Here is a 9993-nt window from a genome sequence, read left to right as displayed (position 1 = left end):
TGCCCCCCCCCCATGTATCAATTTTTAATGCCAGCTCAATTACCTTTCGTCAAAGTTCTGACAGTAGTTCTGTGAAATGTATATTCTGCAGGTAGATTATGTAATTTCAAAAGCTGCATACATCAATTGGTCAAGAATTCAATCTTTGACTATTCTATTCGAATCTTCCATCATTGAGGTATCCAAAGGATTATCCAAAAACGAGCATCTACATTTTATTGTAAGTATTGTGTTTTAATTACATCGTGTTGTTTTTCTACTTTTCATGTTGTTATGGGGAAGGGGATGTATATGAAGCGATATGTCAGACAACGCTCTTGAAATCACTTTCTGTTCATGAGAACGTTTAGGTTAGTGCACTTGACATTTTGCTTTATGAAAACTAAATTCGACAATTTTCAGCATTATTAAAAAAATATATAAAAAACATTAAATTCAGGTCTACATGACCATGTCTAAACTGCTAAACTGTTTGGTATGAGTTGGAAAAACATCAATTTTTATAAGCAAACATCAATGAGTTTATAAAAGAAGAATAAAATATGATTTAATATAGGTATGTTATTTGTAAAGATACAATATCGAGAGCCAGCAATGCTTGAAATTGATGTTTATTAGATATGACGGTAGAAATGTTACAAGTTTGCCAAATCAAAACAAGATAATTATTTGTGAAAAAATATTAAGGGCTTAATCACACGCACTATATAGGAAACGTCTCTTATGGAGAAAGAAACGAAAAATAAATGTTTAGTTTAAATGTATATTGAGTTAATAGCCTACATCTACTATAAAGTGAGTTATTGTTTATTTGACGTGATATAAAATTTGGATAGGTCTGTATATGCATGTATGTTTCTCTCTCTTTAAATGTTCGACGTAACATTGGTTCACATTCTTGTTGCGTGCATTAGCAGACATTGATGTGGAAGAGGTCACTGGGTCCTCTCAAAATTTTCAGTTTCCTATATAACCCTAAAGCTTTGGTCGTCTATTGGTCTTTCAGCTCATCTCGGATAACATTGACCCGGGATGGGTTACACTGAAGACGTCTTAAGTCCGTCTACCATATGCAGTATCAATCAAAATACTTTGATATAAACCTAGAGTTTGTCAAACCAACAAGGCTAGTATAGTATTGAGGTGTTACTTCCTATCCTACTAGTATTATTAGGATAAGGTTCACTGAATTAGAGAATAAGCGTACCCGGGGGAGGGGAGGGAGGGAGGGGAGGGCAGAGTGCCCCCCCAAAAAAAATACCTCTGCTAACGAAGTATGCCACATATACGCCACTGTAGAAGAGCCTTATCGATTTTATGTTTACACCCATCGCTCCCATTGCACGGTGAACGTAAAGTAATTATTATTTAACAATTTCTAATTAAAAATGTCTTTACCTCCTCCCCTTTACTCTCTTCGTCATGATGTGGAATGTGTGGTGTTGGATTAATTTTTATTGTCTTTATCTTGCTAATTCATTGACAATCATGATTACCTTTGGAGCTCGATGATGCTAATATTTGAAGTCCTATTAATAAAACAAAATGTACATCCCCCTTCACACCATTTTAGTAAAAAAAAACTTTATTGGGTCTAAAGGTTGTTTTTTCTTCTTTCTATGTAATCACTATAATCATGCTGGGGTGTTGGGTTGTTACTAAGCTATACCTTTATTTTGGTGTGGTTAGTGTGCACAAATATGGAATAAGTATAAGTGAAATGATAATTTGTATCCCTTCGGGAATAAGTAGAGTGTATAAATACTCTAATGTACTGATGCATACTATCCTGTTAAGAAATAAAATAATCAACCGGGCATTACTTTTCAGAATTTAAGTGAATTGAAAGATCATTAAAAAAATCTTTATTTTGTATAATCATTTCATATATGTTCAGAGTAACATATTCTTTCACAAACATCAAAAACGTGATAGCCCGATTATCGTTTTGAGAGACCTGTCATGAACAAAAACCCGAACAAATCTTTAGTAATAATGACTTCTTGACATGACGATTGAAACATGATTAATGATGTAGTGGGCAGACCATTGGTTACAATGTTTTGAGGATCCTATAACTATAAGATCACCCCCGTGAGTTTAACAAGCACATTCCATCATGCTTCAGATATCACTAAAGAAATCAAGATAACCCACGCCATCGTAAATGTCCAGAAAAAATTATCTTTCTTTTTCAATATCCAACTTTCAAACCAAAAATATTCAGAGTCCTTTATTCCACATGGAAAATCGTCATTAATAGCTGACTCGTTTGATTAGATGCAGATGAAAGGTAAAAAGGAATGAAAATGAGATTGTAATTGCTTCTTTTGAGAAATGAAATAGTTTTAATCCAATGAGAAGTGAAATCATTTCGTCAAATGATAATGCGCCAAAACAAATAGAGAGAAATAAGGCAGACGATAGATAGTGTGGGGAGAAATTTTAAGGTTAAATATGGAAAGAATAAATGGGGGAATAAGGAAAAGGAATACAGACGAAGTAAAAAAATGACTATTTAAAACATATAATAGGGTCAACTGGGTGCAACTGTTACTCTAGTCATATTTGACTATTATGTAGTCGTATTTTACCAGAACAGAGTTATTTCTAACTAGAATATGTCAGAAATGTGACTATCAGTGATTGTCATATTAGTTGCACCTACCTGACCACTGGTCTAGTCAATTTGACTGATTTGTTTTAAGAGTGTAGGAGTATGAGCCATCCACATTGAGCACGATTTCAATCTATTTCTTATGTCATTGAATGGTGGAGAATCTGTACTACCAAGTTATTTTGATCAGCACCTCTTATATAGATTCCAACTTTAACTAGGGCCCAATTCTTATAAAAAATGATTGAGAAATCCACTTGTAGGGCTGATAAACAAGTGTTTATAGAATTATGAAGAACTTTTCCGTGGGAGGGGCATCTCTCAAAATAGCATGTGTCCTTCGGATATTGCATATCGCATATTAAACAAATGTATTGTGTGGCAAATCAAGTCATTCCTTCTAATAATAATCATAAGGTGTATTGTCTTGAAAATATTGACGCGGTTTCCTTTTGATATAGAGCAATGTAAAGTGCATAAAGTTGACGTATTTTCTATTTTGCTTACATACCAGCATCAATTGTTACCTCGACTTCCTTGCACATTTATTTACTCAAAGTTCTTGAAAATAATATTAGGCCTACATGAAAATTGAATGCTGTGTACATTTCACGCAATTCTTTGAGAATAAAATACATTTTCCTGATATTTTACCTGACAAATGTACATGTTATCTTCGATCAATATCATGAATATTAGGTGAAACGGCGTCTTCATGGTAAAATTTTGACTCGATCCTTTCAAGAGTGCACTAAGCTACTATAGACCGAGCAGACGTGAAAGCTGTATTTGGGTATGCACCCGTTCAAAGCGAAAATGCTCAAAACCGAATGAGTAAAATACAAAAATGTGAAAATGCTGCTGGCGCTGTGCATAGGTCCGTGGTTTCGCGGCTAGGGGCTTGATCCCGTGCCGACCCGCACTTTGAGACTCCCGAGGCTTAAAATAGCCCCACTTAATCCATCGATTTTCAAATCCCATATCAAATCCCTCAAGCCCCCCTTCCTTTCCAGAATAAAGGTGACCCGGCACGTACTATGTACGTTGGTGTGCGGAGGAGTACCCTGAGGTATATAGTTAAAGATTGATATTTAAGCAAAAAAAAAAAAAATATGGGAGCAAAGATTAGGATTGATCCAATAAATGGTTATTGTAACTATGATACCAAATTTGAATTAAAAAGGGTAGCTAGGATTACTTGGTTTCTATTCAAAGGAAACAAAAAATGTAACTGCATTTTCCGTACATAGGGAAATTCGTATATCATTGTTTAATTGTAATTTGTGAATCTCAGTGGATTATCAAAACTTGTATTGGCATTTTATTTCGTTGTCATAAATAACATTTTTAGAGCTATACAACATGGAATAAAACATGACCCCCCAAAAAAATCAACGTAGTGATATATAGGCCTAGGGTGAGTTAAGGTCCGCTTTAACACATGACTTCAAAGTGGCAAGTCATAATAACCTCATGAATGCTCATGTTAAATTACTTTTTCAATATTTGTTGGGTTTTTTTCTTTCGTTTTTGCTTCATTGCCATGATTGCAAAAGGGAGCACTTTCTGATGCCAAAAACATATACTGTCCAATCAATGTTTTTGTTTGGATTATTCGTATACCTTGATTTTTTTTAAACTTATTTTTATTCGTGATCTCAATTAATCAATGATGAATGTAGAGAAAATGAACTTGAGGGTTTTTTTTGGTCAACGGAGACACGGTATGTTATTTATAACAAAATTAGTTCACGAAGTTTGTCAAGACGATATAGGTCGGGTGTATGTCACCTCATCGGTTGTGTTTCTGTTGCGTGGATTCGATGTCCTGTCTGAATATGGTTATGATAATAACTAAAGCCCCAAATACGCAAAGGTCCCGAAAGACCCTCAGCTCTACTATTAAACAGCCCGGGGCTTTATGACAGATGGAGAAATCATTAAAGATATATTCAACTTGGCCGTTCCCAGGCAAAATACTCCTGGCTATTTGGGTTGTGCATGTAATAAAACACAACGTGGGTCACAGAGAGGTGTCCTGCGATGCCAGAGAATACCTTTTTCAGTTAATGATATCTCTAACTGTCTAATGATTATAACTGGATATAATTAGTGGTGATGAATATCAGCATTCCATTCTCATCTATGTTTTGAAATATATCATTTTCAATCATTAACATGGACCAGACACATGGTTATTAATTCTTTTTCTTATATAGCACACTTTTCATTTTATGGTAACGAAATTCATTAAATTGTCTATAGTTGTGTCTCAGAAGTGCAGTTTTATATTCAAAATGTAAGTGAAAGCAAAGGAATGTAATACGGGTACTTCTGACTTCGGTCTATCTTCGTACGTCGGAAACATGAGACTATTATGCGAGTTATCCTGACTCTATCCCGTCAAGAATCTCATTGACTGAGAAACGATATGAACGCAGGAACTACGGTAGAAAGAGCGCATGCTCAGCACATACACGCTGATTGGCAAGCTGAGTAAACTTCAGTTCTGTAGTCACGCCCATGTCTCATGAAAGTTTCCCAAGTGCGGCGTACTGTGATGGGATTGGCTGATCATTTTCATCTATGTCTCGCCCCTAATTCCTCGCGTGTATGCCGAAAGCAGGGATCTAATTAATGAAGCTCCACCAATCGACCCATGTGGGGAGTCAATGTCAGGTTTCAACGAGTACATTTCGGTATTTCTTAGAGGTACATACTTTATCCACATCTTCCATTCAATAGTTAACTGGGTCATTCTATTTGTAACATTTAATACGGCACATCTTTTCGCCCGAGAATGAACAGTTACCGCACATCTGATTCGAAGGAGAACATACTTGATTGTGTAAACTGCAATTTCCTCGTTCTTGGAAGAATACAACCAAGGACCATATTTACTTGTTGAACATTTTGTTTTGCATTTTCAGCAGTCTCCGTGTGACATATCAAAAATCTGGAATACATCACCTGTAATCAACGCTAATTCATCTTGCCCATCAGCAGGGAAACCAGGGTGAATTTCTTTCTTTGGATCTGGATTTTTTTCTAAACCGGAGAGGCAATAATATCAGTAACGGATTTGTATCATTTTTTGGTGAGTATTTCCGATATTGTCTATTTAAAGCCTGCATAAGCTCCGGATAATGAATATCACCCCTCTACAGACGTAATCACAAGGATTTATTTCCGTCTTGACTTAAAACTGCAAGAGAATGAGACGTTGCCAGTTTAGAGGGGTATAGACTATCAGTTTCCTTTGTTGAATGGAGCCAAGTTAACTCGAACTTGCAGGATGTTCGCACTAAATTAGCGAGAACAAAGTGGTCTCTGGTAAAGTTTTGTCATTTATAGATATCTTATATTTCATCATTCTTTAAAAAATCAATCTCGCTCTTAAACAAGTGAATTTGGCTTTGTGTATAAAGACGATATAGTAAATTCAACTGATTAAAACATTGTCACCACAATTTGTCAGAGTATCATTTTGATACTATCGATCATAATATGTGGAGCGTTATGGCCCAATGGGTTAGTCTCTGGACTTTAGGCGGTGCTGCACCATCCCGAGTTTGCTCAATCTCGAGATTTTAGCCCGATCAGCCCTCTTCGCGATTAATCTCGAGATTCAAGAAACCCCGTCTGCACCATCGCACGAAGAGCGTTTCTTGCTCGAGCGAGGCAACAAGCCCGATATTCCGAGCATGCGCACTTTCGATCTTGGAGTTTCAACGGCCCGCGCTTTTGAATAACTTCCCGCGATATGCAATCAAGTGCGTGTACCCTTTCGCCGAATTCGACCGTTGTTATGCAACAATCCTCTCAGCTCAGCCGCGCTATAATTATAAGCGAGTGAAGTATTCTTCGTTTAATATGATGGCGGACTCCGAGGCAACGACAGAGGGGGGAGAGAGGGGAGGAAAGAAATGCTATTTGCTCACATTTTGCGAAGGAATAAGACGACAATGCTGTCAGTATTATCGTCGATAATGAGCGCCTCCCCCATCGGTCTGGTCTCTCCCAAAATCCATTCACGGGGGGCTTGACACCATCGTTGCTGATTGGGGAATTGATGAACGCTATGATAAAGTTGACTTTCGCATGCGTTCGGTATAATCGCTGTTTATGTTTTTACCAAGGCGGAAATGGAACGCGAATTGCATTATGGACTGAAGGTCATGAATAAATTAACCCGAGTCCAAACCCGAGTGCGTCTGCACCTACGAATTAGCGCGATAATTCGTAAATAGCGCGCTATTTTGCAAATAAACCCGAGTTGACTTGGGATTGCAATCTCGAGATTAATCCTACGAACTAGCGCGATAATTGCGTCTGCATTACAAACAATCTCGAGATTTTTCAGATCGGGATAATTTGCCGGATCAGAAATAGCGCGCTAATTTGAAAACTCGGGATGGTGCAGACGGCCCTTATGAAACAGAGGGTCGTGGGTTCGAATCCCAGCTAGATCTTGTGACAGCTAATCAGCAGGTGTATCATACCTCCCTTAAGTTTATATTAGTTGATATTCAAGAAATGCCAGTAATGTACCGGATCGTAATGCTGCCTATGTAACCATGGCTGTTTTTATGATGAGTAATGGAAACTGTTGCGTAATAAAGACTGAGTGATATCCAAAAGCGGAGATCGTGATTAAACAATCTTTCTCTTGAGTTCTTGTCTCCTCCAGAATTGCCTATAGATCCTGGCAAGCCAAGCCAAGAAAAGAGAGCGAAGCATAATGTAATATCTCTCAAGTATGAGGAGTGTTGTGGACTAGGCATAATGTCTTTTATTTGATGATAGTCACTGGCGTACAAATGGGGGGGGGCAAGAGCCCCCCCCCCAAAAAAAAAAAAGAAGAAAATGTTCACGACCAAGAAAAAAAAAGAATGAAAGGTAACGAAAAGGAAAGAGAGAAAGGTGAAATATGATATTACCTCCTGGATATCATGTTTAAATTTATCACAGAATTTGATTTTTGTGATAAAAATTTTTAAAAAATTTGCTCGCTCGCAACGATAAATTTTATACGATGAGCCATATCTAGTCCCCTCAAAATTCTGGGCTCATTACGCCACTGATTATAGTAGTATGGAATACAAAATATTGAACTAAAAAATCTGCTCATAGTTATTACGGTAAATAGTGATGAAAGACGTCTGAAATACTATCATGACAACTGGACTAGATTGTTGAGGAGAAGACGACGTATAATGGCTTTACGACGAATAAAAGGCGGGACCATAATAAATTGTCAAGCCATTACCTTATTTCTATTTGTTAGTTGTAGGAAGGATAACACCATTCGCTCCATTCATTGCGTCAACTGACTCTGGAAGCTTGACGTTTCTGAGCAGTTTGAGTAGTGAAAGAGTATTAACTTTCGACCTTCTGGCAAAACAAGGTAGTAGGAGAAAGAGAGTCAAAATGATTGAACATTTGGGTTAAAGACGTTGTGTTAATTGACAAGCCGGTTTCAGGCTGGTGACATCCCAGTGTTTAAGAGTATCGGCTTTACCACCTGCCATAAGTGGGTCAGGGATTGTCTGAAATGACGCCTTTTCTATAATTATATGTTGTGTGTATTCTTGTGACTAACTGCGAAATTTTCCGGTATTCATTATTACTATAAGTAATGAGGAAAAATCTCAGAATTTTATTGTTTAATCACAAATAATATCTCATAACGCTTAAAGATTAAAGCTAGCCTTTGTCTTTCAAAGGCGCCGCGGAAAATATGCCACATCAAACGTCAAGATGACTGACGAATGCACTAACTCTGTAATGTCGTTAATTTTAAAGTGAGTAATGGTGTATGTGTGGTTTCGAGTCCCGTTGGGTGACACGACATTTGCTCCTGCGACAGTTGCCCTGGGGAGCGTTTCATGAAAGGACTTGTCGGACGTTTTATCCGACAAGTACTGTTTTATCCGACAATTACTATGGTAGCAGTGACTCTCGGCCAATCATTATCAAGGAAAGTTGTCAGATCTGACAACTTGTCGGATGAAAATGTTGATGAAACGCTCCCCAGGGCTTAATTTCGTATAAGATGTAGGGTTAGGGTTATAGGGTTGAAGCCCGGGTTGAAGTTAGTCATTCGATTAGTGTGAAGAATTTAGAGCGGAGCAATTGTCGCCGGAGCAAATGTAATGGCATCGCCCCATTGTGAGACATACTTGTACATGATCTTTTTATTTCAGTTACAAAAGTAAACATCCCTCGCGTTTGTAGAATTTCAGTGCTTGGAAAGGTGCATTCGGAGTTCTCGTAAGGGATTGAAAGTGGAATGTAAAAAGAGTAATTTCATTAGAAATTGAAATATGTAGGGAGACTGTAGAAGGTTAAAAAAAGTAAAGAACTGGATCTCTACTTCAAGCTTACAACCAAGACATAAACTTAAGGGTATTGCACGTGGCATGTTTCTATCAATGACCCGATGCAAAACTCGAAACAAGGCCAGAATGATTTCCTGAACTACCGAGATGGTTTGATGAGATGCACATGTATCTCTCGCCAGAGACCAGGATTTCGAGACAAGAAATGATGACCAATCTGAGAGTAACCAATGTGATGATTTAATTAGCGTTCTTGTAGGCCAATACGAAATGAGGACAATCACTTTAAATTTCGAGTTCACTCAATCCATTCTTATATTTTAATTTCATGCGATCTCAATATTCCAAGAATTATCTCGAGCATTTCTCAACATAATCTCAATATCTCTCAACAAATTTATGTTCATTCACTCAATACCGAATTCTATTTGATGTCTCCAGTCTTTTGTCTTTCCCTTTCTGCTTGAAGAGAAAAAACACAAAACGGCACGGAGTCGAACGGACTAAATGTGTCCAAGTAGAATACACATATATATCAAATACATGTTCATTTAATGGTTACACAAGTTGTCAATGGGGATTAGATTCACATCGGACGTTCTTATCGACAAAAAAAATCATAAGGAAAGGTTTTGATAATGTATAAGAACTATAATTCCTGTATATAATAATTTGATTCATATTTTTATACAGCAGTCTTTTTATTATAAAGAGAAATTACAGGGATCAGACACGTTCGACGAAGTACATGTTTTCTTTACCCTTCAAAGTTTTCGTATGTAATCAATGAAAACCCATTCAACCTTTCACAAAATGAGATCATGTAAACCGGTTTTGCAAGGTTCAGGGTTTGTTATCAATTCATTAACTGTCTGGTTATGTTACGAATATGTCTGGTGTTAAGTCATACCTGTTCGGGAGATGATTAATCTTGCATTCCAAATAATGACGGTAGTCAGAAAATTGATTTAACTTTGATCAAACTTGTCTTCCTTTAAACCATGATGAGTTTGATGTTGAACTATTTTTGTGTTT

The 9993-nt window shown here is 37.1% G+C and overlaps 1 protein-coding gene across 7 annotated transcripts in view; it reads left to right on the top strand.

The window, feature by feature from the left end:
- The window catches only part of LOC121410994 (mucin-17-like), a 62347-nt gene continuing 52354 nt past the window's right edge, over nt 1-9993 (top strand). For 4 of the 7 annotated variants that reach the window (XM_041603444.1, XM_041603446.1, XM_041603448.1 and 1 more), the window contains exon 1: nt 5196-5714. The gene's annotated coding sequence lies outside the window, so the exon portion shown is untranslated. Of the gene's footprint in view, nt 221-5195; nt 5715-9993 lie in introns of those variants that run through there. The other 3 variants (XM_041603443.1, XM_041603441.1, XM_041603442.1) reach the window with 3 other exon arrangements.

Source organism: Lytechinus variegatus, chromosome 3 (assembly GCF_018143015.1).
Source record: "Lytechinus variegatus isolate NC3 chromosome 3, Lvar_3.0, whole genome shotgun sequence".
NCBI classification, from domain to species: Eukaryota; Metazoa; Echinodermata; class Echinoidea; order Temnopleuroida; family Toxopneustidae; genus Lytechinus; species Lytechinus variegatus.
This window is presented reverse-complemented; position numbering and strand designations above follow the sequence as displayed.